Source organism: Rousettus aegyptiacus, unplaced genomic scaffold (assembly GCF_014176215.1).
Source record: "Rousettus aegyptiacus isolate mRouAeg1 unplaced genomic scaffold, mRouAeg1.p scaffold_m13_p_1, whole genome shotgun sequence".
In the NCBI taxonomy this organism is placed as follows: Eukaryota; Metazoa; Chordata; class Mammalia; order Chiroptera; family Pteropodidae; genus Rousettus; species Rousettus aegyptiacus.
The window spans coordinates 79,763,069-79,776,061 of NW_023416284.1; the positions used below are offsets into that span (position 1 = coordinate 79,763,069).

The 12,993-nt window shown below is 33.6% G+C and overlaps 1 pseudogene; it reads left to right on the top strand.

Moving 5' to 3' along the window:
• The first annotated feature begins 11,938 nt into the window (after positions 1-11,938).
• Positions 11,939-12,054, top strand: LOC118607138 (annotated as a pseudogene).
• Positions 12,055-12,993: the final 939 nt, after the last annotated feature.

A 12,993-nucleotide genomic window follows, 5' to 3' on the forward strand; every position in this document is an offset into this window, starting at 1 on the left:
TTGTTGATGATTTCTTTTGCTGAGCAGAAGCTTTTTAGTAGATGTAGCCCCATTCATTTGTTTTGGCTCTTAATTCCCTTGCTTTTGAGGTCAAATTCATAAAATCCTCTTTAAGTTCAAGGTCTTTGAGTTTAGTTCCTATGTTTCCTTCTATGCATTTTATTGTTTCAAGTCTTATGCTCTGGTCCTTAATTCATTTGGAGTTAATTTTGGTATGTGGTGCTAGACAACAATCTAGTTTCATTCTTTTGCAGGTGGCTTTCCAGTTTTCCCAGTACCATTTATTAAAGAGGCTTTCCTTTCTCCGCTGTATGTATTTGGCTTCTTTGTTGAAAATTATTTGCTCATATAAATATGGGCTTACTTCTAGACTCTCGATTCTGTTCCACTTGTCCATGTGTCCGTTTTGCTGCCAATACCAACCCATTTTGATTATTGTCGCTTTACAGTATAATTTGAAGTCGGGCAGAGTGATGCCTCCAGCCTCATTCTTTTTTCTCAGGATTGCTTTGGCAATTTGGGGTCTTTGTGCTTCCATACAAATCTGATGATTTTTTGTTTTATTTCTTTAAAAAATGCTGATGAGATTTTAATGGAGATTGCATTAAATCTGTATAATGCTTTAGGCAATAAGGTCATTTTTACTATGTTGATTCCTCCAATGCAAGAACATGGAATATCTTTCCATTTCTTTGTATCTTTTAAAATTTCTTTTAATAGGGTCTTGTAGTTTTCATTATATAGGTCCTTCACATGTTTTGTTAAATTTATTCCTAGGTATTTTATTCTTTTGTTACAAATGAAAAAGAAATTATTTTTTAACTTCTTTTTCTGATGCTTTGTTTTTAAAATATAGGAAAGCTATGTATTTTTGAACGTCGATTTTGTATCCAGAGACTTTACTGTATTTGCTTATTGTTTCTAGTAGTGTTCTTGTGGAGTCTTTCAGGTTTTTTATAGAGAGAATTATGTCAACTGCAAATAGTGACAGTTTGACTTCTTCATTTCCTATTTGGATGCCTTTTATATCTTTCTTTTACCTGATTGCACTCTCTAGGACCTCCAACTTTATATTGAATAACAGTGGCAGTAGTGAACAGCCTTGCCTTGTTCCTGATCTTAGAAGGAAGGTTTTTGGTTTTTCACCATTAATTATAATGTTAGCTGAGGGTTTATCATATACAGCCTTTATTATGGTGAGGTACTTTCCTTCTATACCGATTTTGTTAAGTGTTTTGATCATAAATGGATGCTGTTTCTTGTCAAAGGCTTTTTCTGTTGATATGATCATATGATTCTTATTTTTTAATTTTTTTATGTGGTCTATCACATTAATTGAGTTGTGTATGTTGAACCATCCCTGTGCCTCTAGAATGAAAAAATTCTTTAATGTCACCAAATTGTTGACTCCTTTTACCCCATCTACCTCCCTCCTCCTGCTCTCTACCCTCCTAAATTAGCATCGTTGTCTGCTTTCTTTTGGTTTCAATACACCTGAAATATCATTCCCTATTGTTTTGTCTTATTTTTTTTATTGGGGTAAGATATTCATAACATAAAATTTATTATTTTAACCATTTTTAATTATATAAGTCATTGGCATTAAGTACGTTTACATTGTTGTACAACCATCACCACCATCCATCTCCAGAACTTTTTCGTCATCCCAAACAGAAAATCTGTACCCATTAAACACCAAGTTCCCACTCTCCTCTCCAACCAGTCCCTGGAAATCTTTTTTCTACTTTCTGTATCTGTGAATTTGCCTTTTCTAAGTATCTCATACAATATTTGTCCTTTTGTGTCTATTTCACTTAGCATAATGTTTTCAGGGGTCATCCATGATGTGGCATGTATCAAATTTCTTTTTATTGATGAATAATATTTCATTGTATGTATATTTGTATTTTGATTATCCATTCAACTGTCAATGTACACTCAGGTTGTTTTTAGCTATTGTGAATTATGCTGCTATGGACACTGGTATGCAAGTATCTGTTTGAGTTCCTGCTTTCAATTTTTGGGGTGCATACCTAGAGGTAGAATTGCCGGATTGTATGGAACATATAAAGTTTTATGTTTAACTTTTTGAGTAACTGCCAAACCGTTTTCAAAGTGGCTGTTCCATCCTTTTTTTTTTTTTTTTTAACAGTTCTGCATGGACCTGTTTTAGCTGTATCTCTTATAAGTAGTATATAGTTGGCTTTTACTTTTTAACTCCAAATTCTCTTTGAAATTAATTATATCAGTAATCTGGCAGGACATACTCTTTTTATTTTATTAGGGCTTGCCTTTAATGTCTTTTAAAAATATTTTCTAATCTCTATTTTCTAACTATAAAGTTAAATAATTTCAAAGGTGCTTTTTGACCTACTCTCTTTCCTACAACTCCTTTGTTAAGATTTGAAGTTTAAATTATTTGTGCTTCTTCATTATTGCTCTATGTACTCTCACCTCAAATCCCAATCTTCTTTAACATAAGCAGGAATTTGAAATTGAAATTTTTGTTATTTTTTAGTTTTTTGGGTATATACATTTTACTTTTGAAATGCTATGATATGTTATGTTTCACTCTGCCTTGAGTTTAACAATCATATTTATGACAATGTTTTTCAAAACTCTATTTTAATTGCCTTTACTGCTTATAGCTAATGCTTTTAGTCTCTAGTTGTCATCTTTTTTTTTATCTGTTTCATCTTTTAGTCAACTAAATAGACTATATAAACAAGTAATTTTTTTTAAGAGGGAGGGAGGGCAATTTATGTTCGAATCAGAGGTAGCTTTAACAGATGCTCATAAGTTTAAGCTTTAGGTCTTCTCACTGGTAGTACCCCTGCCTATACCCCACCCCTGAATTTGAATTCATAATATTATGTATTTAAAAGAAGTTCCCCACATGGTCTTAGTTTTAGACTCCACGAAGCCTGTATCTGCCCTTGATTCTTATTCATTAATCTCTGAGTATATGCATCTGTCTCTTTCATGTAGAAAAGACTTAGAGAGCTAAAGTAAAAAACCAATTAGATTTTTTTAATCTTTCTGGGAAATATCTTTTTCCTAATCTGGAATTTATGCAAGTTTTTTTTTTTTTTTTATTCTTGTAATTCAAAAATTTTGCTAGACTATGTCAGCCCTACTTACTACTAATCCCTGCCCTGGTTTTTTTTTTTTTTTTTCCCAGCTGTTATTGTCTCTAAAAGATTATAGAAAGATGGCAGTGAGACGAGAATGGGGGACTTTATTCTGGTTGTCTGAAGTAGAATAAGCAGAGTATTTAGCCGGTTTTAGAGTCCATATTTCTATTCCGGGTTCCAGAGAGTGGAATAGGGATGAGATTTTGGTCTATCTTCCTCCAAATGTGTAGAGCTACCATGATTTATAAGAAGCACAAGTTATTTTTCTCTATCCAGTTCCACTATGCTCATAATTTGTAGCAAGATCAGCCAGACTGTTTTCTTAAATAACAGTTTTATTGACGTATAATTCACATACCATATAACTCACCCTTTTAAAGTGTACAATACAATGTTTTTTGTCTATTCACTGATATGTGCAACTATCACCACAGTCAATTTTAGAACATTTTCATCACCTCAAAAAGGAAACCTGTACCCCTTAGCCATTACCCCCTATCTATTTGTAACCCTAGTCCCTAAGCAACCACTAATCTACTTTCTATATCTATAGATTTGCCTTTTTTGGACATTTTATATAAGTGATATAATATAACATGCAGTCTTTTGCAACTGACTCCTTTCGCATAATGTTTTCAAGGGTCACCCATGTTGTAACTTATATTAATACTTCATTCCTCTTTTGGCCAAATAAGATTCCATTGTATGAATAGTACCACATTTTGTTTATTGATTCTTTGCTTAATAGACATTTGAGTTGTTTCCACCTTTTGGCTATTATGAATAATGCTGATATAAATGTTTATGTAAAAGCTCTTGTGGACACGTTCTCATTTCTCTTGGATAGACACCTAAGAGTGGAATTTCAGAGTTTTATTCTAAATCTATGTTGAACCATTTGAGAAACTACCACACTGTTTTCCAAAATATCAGAACCATTTTATGTTTGCACCAGCAATTAGGAGGTTTCTGATTTCTCTACATCCTTGTCAATACTTGTTATTACCTGACTTTTTTTTTTTTTTATGGAGATTCTTGTGGGTGTGAAGTGGTATCTCACTGTGGTTTTGATGTTCAGCATCTTCACATGTGTTTATTGGCCATTTATATATCTTCCTTGGAGAAATGTCTGTTCACATACTTTGCCCATTTTTAAATTGGATTGTTTGTCTTTTTATAGAGTTATAAGAGTTCTTTATATATTCTGGATACAAATCCCTTATTAAATATATGATTTGTAATTATTTTCTCCCAATCTGTGTGTCAGATTTACACCTTCGTGATATTGTCCTTCGAGGTTTTATTTTTATTTTGACGAAGTCCTATTTATATATTTTTTGTTGTTGCTTTTACTCTTAAGGTCGTATCTAAGAATCATTGCTTAATTCAAGATTATGAAGATTTATGCCTATGCTTTCTTCCAAGTGTTTTATATTTTTAGCTCGTATGTCTTTGATCCATTTTGAGTTAGTTCTTTTATATGATGTGAGGTAAGGTTACGAATTTATTCTTTTGTGTATGGAAATCTAGCTTTCCCATTGTCATTTTTTGAAAAATTATTCTTTTCCTCCTGAATTATCTTGGAACCCTCATCAAAAATTAATTGACCTTAAATAAAATGGGTTATTTCAGAATCTCCATTCTGTTTCAATTGATCTATGTGTATGATCTTGGGCTAGTATTACACAGTCTAGATTTCTGTAGCTTTGATAATTTTTGAAATCAGGAAGTGTTAGTCTTCCTACTTTTTTTCTTTTAATTATGATTGTTGGGTTATTTGGGGCTCCCAGCAATTCCCTATGAACTTTAGGATAAGCTCTTGCATTTCTTCAGAAAAGCCAGCCGCAATTTTAATAGGGATTGCATTCAATCTATAGATAATTCAAGGAGTGCTAGCATTTTACCAATAATAATTCATGAACAAAAATGCCTTTCCATGCAATTAGGTCTTTTAAAATTTATTTCAGCAATATTTTGTCATTAGTTGTAATAGTTTTTTTAAAGATTCTTTAGCAATTTCTAGATGCAAGATCAGTTAGTTTTACTTCTTTCTTTCTATCCAGATGCCTATTATTTTATTTTCTCACCTAACTGACATGGCTAGAACCTCCAGTTCAATACTGGATACAAGTGGTGAGAACAGACATCCTTGTCTTGTTCCTGATCCTAGGGGAGAGGTTTCCAGTCTCTTACCATTAGGTATGATGTTTGTTGTGGGTTTTTCACAGATGCCCTATTGTATTTCAGAAGTTCCCATCTATTCTTATTTTGTTGAGTGTTATTATCACGAAAAGGTGTTAAAATTTGTCAGTCAATTTTTTGGTTCTATTGAGATGATCAGATGGTTATGTTCTTTGTTCTATTAATATGGTACATCACATTGATTGATTTTTCTATTTTGAATCAATCTTTCATTACTGAAATAAATTTCACTTTATCATAGCATATTATCTAATTTATATGTTGCTGGATTTGATGTGCTAATATTTTCTTGAGTATTTTTGCATCCATATTCATAAGAAATATTAGTCAAGTTTTCTTTTCTTGTGGTATGTTTTTCTGTTTTATTCTCATCTATTTTTTGGAAGTGTTTGTGAAGAATTAGTATTAAATCTTCTTTAAAGATTTGTCTGAATTCACTTGTATAGACATTTTATCCTGAGCTTTTCTTTGTGGTTAAAATGTAGGTATCCCATTTTCTACTTTTTAAAAAATATATTTTATGTCATTTTTGTTTCTCTATTCCTCCATTAGTACCTCCTTTTATGTTAAATATTTTCTAATTTGCCATTTTTAATCATTTTTCTCATCTTTTATATATCATTTCTTTAGTAATTACATCTTGAACAATCTTGCTTAGATTAATAGCAATGAATTTTAATAGTATTTCTTTTCTTGTATTTTTGATAAAACTTTTCTCCTCCACAACTTCATTCCCCCTTCTTCCTTTATGCTATCACTTTCATATACATTACATCTTTATACAGTATATGCCAATCCACACAGATACCTAATTCCTGTTTTATTCAGTGTCTTTTAAATCAAATAGGAGGAAGAAGTTATAAAAATACATTTATGCTATCTTTTATATTTATCTGTGTAGTTAGCTTTACTCATACTCTTTATTTCTCCATATGAATTCAAGTTACTCTCTAATTAGCTCTGCTAGTGACGGTTCTGTCAGTTTTTGTTTATCTGGGAGTATCTTCACTTCTCCTTCATTTGGAATGATAGTTTTGCTGGAAATAGAATTTTTTGTTGATGTATTTCTTTCCTTCAGTACATTTAAATGGCATTCTACTGCCTTGTGGCCTTGGTTTCTGATGAAAAATCAGAGCTCTTAATCTTATTGAGGTTCATTTGTACATAATGAGTCATTTGTTTCTTGGTACTTTCAAAAGCCTCTCTTTGACTTTGATTTCAACAGTTTGATTATGATGTATCTAGGCGTTTATCCTACTTGCTGTTTGTTGAACTTCTTAGTTGTGTATATTAATATTTTTCATCAAATTTGGGAAGTTTGGGTACAACATTTCTTCGATTATTCTTTCTGCATTTCTCTCTCTCCTTTCCTTCTAGGAATCCCATTATACATACGTTGATGAATTCAGTGGTGTCCTAGAGGTCTCTGAGGCTCTATTTTTCTTCATTCTTTTTTCTTTTGTTGCTCAGACTGGAAAACTTCAATTAACCTAACTTCAAGTTCACTAATTCTTTCTTCTGCCTGCTTGTATCTCCTGTTGAAAACACTCTACACACTTTTAAATTTTAGTTAATATACTTTTCAGCTTCAGAATTTCTATTTGGTTCTTTTTATAATTTCCATCTCTTTATTGATATTCTCCATTTGGTGAAACAGTGTAATATCATTCTCATACTTTTGCATAGTGTTTAGACATGGTTTTCTTCCTTGATCATATTTAAAATAGCTGACTTAAAGTCCTTGTCAGGTAAGTCTAAAGCTAGGCTTCCTGAGGCACAGGTTTTATTGTTTGCTTCTCTCCCCCTGTGTATGGGTCACGTTCTTGTTTCTTTTTATGACATGTATTTTTTATGTGGTATTGCAACTTTAGAAAACCAGTTTTTCTCCCTCACTTGGGTTTGTTGTTTTTTGTTGTTGTTTATTTAGTGCTTTTTCTGAATTAATTCAATAAAGTCTGTATTCTTTGTTGCGTGTGATCACTGAAATCTCTTCAGTTAGTTTAGCGGTCAGCTAGTAATTAGACAAAATTTTTTTTAACACCTGAAACCAATAAGTCTCTCATTCTTTGCTGTGAGTCTCTGTGTGCATGTTAGGCACGCCTTGGACATTTAACTAGGCAGTTGACAACTTTGCTTTAGGCTGCACCACTTGCTTTCACAGAGCTTCAGAGTTATCCAGAAGTGAGAGCTCAGTTCTTATTTGAGCATGGGCACAATCTTCTAGAGTCCCAAGATTTTCAAAACCTCATATGGACATCTCATTCTCCAGCTTTTCCTTCTTCACTGTTTATGTCAACCTGTTGTTTGCCCCAACTGTTATCACAAATTCAGGCTGCAATATTGAACGGCCATTGATTTTTTTCAACAAATGCCCTCAGGGGGGAAAACTGTTTGTACTTGGTGAGCTCTGAGTCAGAACAAATGAAGGCAAGTTCTCTGAGTGAAGATTTTCAAGGAACTTCCAGGTAGGTCAAATAATGACAATTCTCTAGAATGAGGCCTTAGTGGAGCTCCAACCCCATCTACTTCCTCCAGTGGCTGCGGCTTCTAATTTTCACTGTGACTGTGGGATTATTGGTTTACACGGCTACCGCAGAGGCTGGTAGAAAGGGATGAATACATGACAAGTTCAAACACCTCCACATTTGCTATTGTAACCAAAATTCAGGCTTTGAAAAAAAATACTCCTCATATTTTTACAACCTTTTAGTTAATTTTCAGAGTTGGAAAAAGTTGATTTGGAAAAATTTGGGGTGTTCTCATTGCTTTAATGGAGAGATTTGTTCTTCAGGGTTTGTTACTCCACCAATCCTACCTATGTAACTCCCTTTAAAATCTTTATCAGATTATATCGCAGCCTCCTTAAAATCTTCCTAGAGTCTTCTCTTTACAGTTAAAATGCCAGTCCCTCAGAAGCACCTATTAGCTTCTGCACGGTTTTACCCCGGCTGCCCTTCTGATCTCACATCCTATTGTCCTTGCTGCTCTCACTATACACCCTCTCTGTGCTTTTTTCTGTTCCTTGAATCCACCAGTCTGGTCAATAGATCTTTCTGGTCATTCATATCTCAGCTCATTATCATTTCCTCACAGAGGTTGTGATTCTCCCACCCTATCCTCACTCTTTTTATAACAATACCCTGGTTTAGTTTATTTATAACAGCACTATCTGAAAAAGATCTCATACTTTATGTTTTAATTGTATTTAGCTCTCTCTCTCTCTCTCTCTCTCTCTTACTTGACTGTAAAACCCATAGAGCCAAAGCCTTGTCTGTTTTCTTCTCTGCTACATCCTACTGCTTGGAAAATTTTTTGGCATACAGATAGGTGTTCATTGTCGAATGAATTAAAAGATAAATTCACATTTATATGCAACAAAAAGAGACCCACTGCAGTTCTTAAAGAGCATTAGAACTTTGTTTTTCTCCCTAAAATTTTTCAAATCTTGAACAGTATTCTGGCTGTTAAAATGAAGTTAATAAGCTTTCTGTTTAAAGATGGTTTTTACAATTGTTTTATGAAACTAGTTATAGTCTACATTAGTTATGCCCAATACACATTGTTAATCTCTTTTCACTCCTGGCCTTATATCTTCAGACCTCTTTTTATGTTAGGATTCAACTCTGTATATTATGCAACCCCAAAGATCATTTTGCTTCTCTTACCACTAGAAAAACATTACAGGTGATTCTGAAGAATTTCAGTCCCCTAAGTGGGAGACCATAAGATATGAAAGGAAATTAAACTATAATAGGCTGTAGAAGGTAAGACCTGTGGAAGTTTTGGTTATAAATTAGGCTCTTTAGCATAGAAATTCATTCTTCATGCTATCACTGAATATACTTAGTGTTAAATTATTCTCACAGAGTAACCAAACCAAATCTGTATTTAATGTAAGAAAATTTTCAAACTTTCCCTACCATTCTTATGTCTGAGAACCATTTTCCTCTTATGGCACTCCTTGCAGAGATGAAATCTGTGAAATTATTGTGAGTCGTGTATTAGCATCCTAGTGGTGAGTACACTGAGGTGTGGCCTGATGACTCATTCTGTGTAACTAACTTCGCTCTATCCAGGAACTGAGCCGTATCCATAAATGTAAGAGATCCAGCACCAGATGTCAAAAAGTCAATGTTTATTTAGAAAAAGAAATACGTCATTGAGTGATTAACTCCTCGAAGCAATAGTTAAATTTTTAAATCATCTGGATTTATTTTACAGTGCCACTTTTCTTCTTTGTAGATAGGATGATTTACTTGGGTTTTAATGAGAAAACAACATGGATACCTGTTAATATCAACAGCTTCCTTTTTATGGTTAGTCTGTAAAATTAACCTGGGAAGTTCAGCAGTTAATAGTTTCCTACTCTGAGAGGAGCTTTTGAACTTTACCAGGATCGTACCTGGGTGGATTCCACTCAAGTATATACTCCTGGAAGCAGAGAGTAACCCGTATACATGGAAAGGTGCTGGAAACCATGTGGCAGTGAATAGGGTAGGCAGGTTATAAGAAAACTTTCATTGAAGGAATACACGGCCTTCCAAATTTTTATTATTTAAAAAGAAGAGCAAAAGTTAGCCCTATTCTTCCATTGTAGACAAGTTGCAGGATATCTCATTGACTTGGCACACACCAGGATGAGAGGCCCTGGCAAACTTGCTTGGTTGGTTACAGCATGATGCTAACAGGTTCCAATGAAGCTGTTTGATTCTTCTCAGGTCAGTTTGCTTGGTTCAGGGGAAGAGAATCGAACCCAAGGAAGGCCACAAGCATTCCCCTTGGTCATTCCCCTAAACCAAAATTATTTAAAATTTTGTTATACATTTATGTTTTTGGTTCTATAGAAGGAGACAATGGTAAACAGCCCATAGAAGTCACTTTCAAAATGCTATCCTCTTCGTTTGTCCAACTTCCAAGTTTATCAAGTTTATTTCTAAAGAGAAAGGTTTTTTTTTTTATGTGAATGAAGGTATTCTAATGGCTACGTAAATGGAGAATTATACAGATTGTACAAAATATATTGAAACATCGGTTAGCCTGCTCATTTAACCAATATGGAGTATACGTTTGGGACCAGGTTCTAAGAATACAAAAGCCAGTAAGAAATAATTCTTGCCATCAAAAAACTTACAATGTAATTAATACCCAGTTTTGGTAATTTGGAATACACAAAATTTTGGGGAGGAAAACAATAATTTGAAGTCACATGAATTCAAATATTTTGGCACGATTCTATGAGTAAGCGTTTTATTTTCTTTCTTATTAAAAATATCAACCCATTTCTCTTGATGTTGCAAAATAAATAGTATTTATTTTTGAAACATTATTTCTGATAAACAGAATAACAGATAGTAATATGTAGCTATATGGCACTTACTGACATTTCAGCCACTGATGGACCATGTATAAGATGGTGGTCCTGTAAGATTATAATGGAACAAAAAAATTTCTACTGCCTAGTGACATAGCCATCCTAACATTGTAGCACAATGTATTACTCACATGTCTGTGGTGATGGTGGCGTAAACCACCCTACTGTCTGCCAGTCGTATAAAAGTACATATGAACAGTACATAATACTTGATAATGATAATAAACAACTATGTTACTGATTTATGTATTTACTATACTATACATTTTATCATTACTATGGAGAGTAGTATTTCTACTTACAAAAAAAAAAAGCATGCTGTTAAACAGTATGCCATGTTACTCTGGCAGCAGATCATACATCTCATGTTTACTGCATGTCTTGATTGCATTATTTTTTTGGTTTGATTTAATCTCATGTTGTTTTATAAATTTAGTGCATCCTAAGTGTACAGTGTTTATAAAGTCTACAGCGTGTACAGTAACGTCCTGGCCTTCACATTCACTCAGCACTCACTCACCCAGGGCAACTTCCAGTCCTGTAAGCTCCATTCTTGATAAGTGCCCTGTACAGGTGTGCCATTTTTATCTTTTATACTGTATTTTTTACTGTACCTTTTCTATATTCAGAGAGACAAACACTAACCATTGTGTTACGATTTCCTACAGCATTCAATACAGTAACATGCTGTACAGGTTTGTAGCCTAAAAGTAATAGACTATACCTTTTAGCCTAGGTGTGTAGTAGGCTGTACCATCTAGGTTTGTGTAAGAGCCCTCTATGATGTTTACACAATGATGAAATCACCTAATGATGCATTTCTCAAAAGGTATCTACATCATTAAGCAGCACATGGACTTTATACAAATTAGTTCCACATACCTTTGAAAAGGAATCTAAATAGAGTATCCTATTTAAGACTATAGTTCTGGGGAGTGGTAATTTTTATTTGGTTTACATTCTTACATATTTATTGTAGAGAATTTAGAATACACAAATCCAAAAGAAGAAAATAAGATTATCCATAATTCTATCACAGAAATAACCAGATACCACTCAGATATATGGTTCAGAATATGACTTTCAATCATTTATTATGTAAATAATAGTGAACATTTGTTGTATACATAACAATTAAAATATGAACGTGGTTCCATAGTGTAGCAGTTAGCATGTCTGTTTTACATGCAGAAGGTCCTGGATTCACACCCCAGTGGAGCCATAGTCCATGGTCTATGGCCATGCCACCCTGAACAAGCCAGATGTCTGATCTCAGAAGCTAAGCAGGGTTGGGCCTGGTTAGTACTTGGATGGGAGACCACCTAGGAAGACCAGGTACTGTAGGCATAAATAATAATACATAAATAATAATAATAAGGATAAATAAATAAGTAAAACCTTAGCATACTGCTAAGCCTTTCACAGGCAGTGTCTCATTTAAGAAATGGGCTCAGGCTCTGCATATGTTTTTTGGCAATTTTTAATTTAATATATTGTGTGATACTCTCTTTTCATTAAATTTTCTACTAAGGCATACTTTTAGTTTTAACCATAGATTTAGTGAATCAAATTAAAAAATTTTTAAAAATTTTTGGCTGTTATAATAAATGCTAGTGATGAGCATGTGCTGTTTATAATAGCAAACAAAACAAAAAAAACCCATAAGCAAGAAAATTTTTAGTGACCTCTAAAATTACTTCCTTAGAATAATTTTTAGAAATAGTTCTGAAAACAAGTGCTTGAACAGTTTTATGTCTTTCAATAAATATTGCCATGAGAATATTTTTTGCTTTCAATATCTATATTTCCATAGCATAATAAACTTAATGACGATCCGATATTTTTCCATACTGTAAACAATCAGTCCTTTAAGACACAGTGAACTATGTTACTCCTCTTGGGCTGTCCCTTCAGCAGTTGCAGCTTTTGAGTTGCAAAACCTTGGGATACTTTATTGGGCTCGTGGTACCTACTTATCACACTGGGAGAGGTGATGCAATTGCCTTTCAGCTCAAAGAAATGAATTCAAGTAAGTTTGTGTAAGTTTAAATGCCAAAGAAGGTTTTTATAGGTTAAAACCTATACTGAAACTTTTTTCCTAGCCCCCTTCTATGACCATAGCTTCTAAGTTCTAAGACATGTGGCCAAATAATTCTTAAGAAATATTAGAAGGAGAGGTAAGTGTAGCTCAGCAATGTGGTTATATTTGAATTTGGAGATTGCATCTCATCGTATACCCTTCTAGGCTCTGCGCATCTTGGGGCATACAGCATCCACCATCAGCCT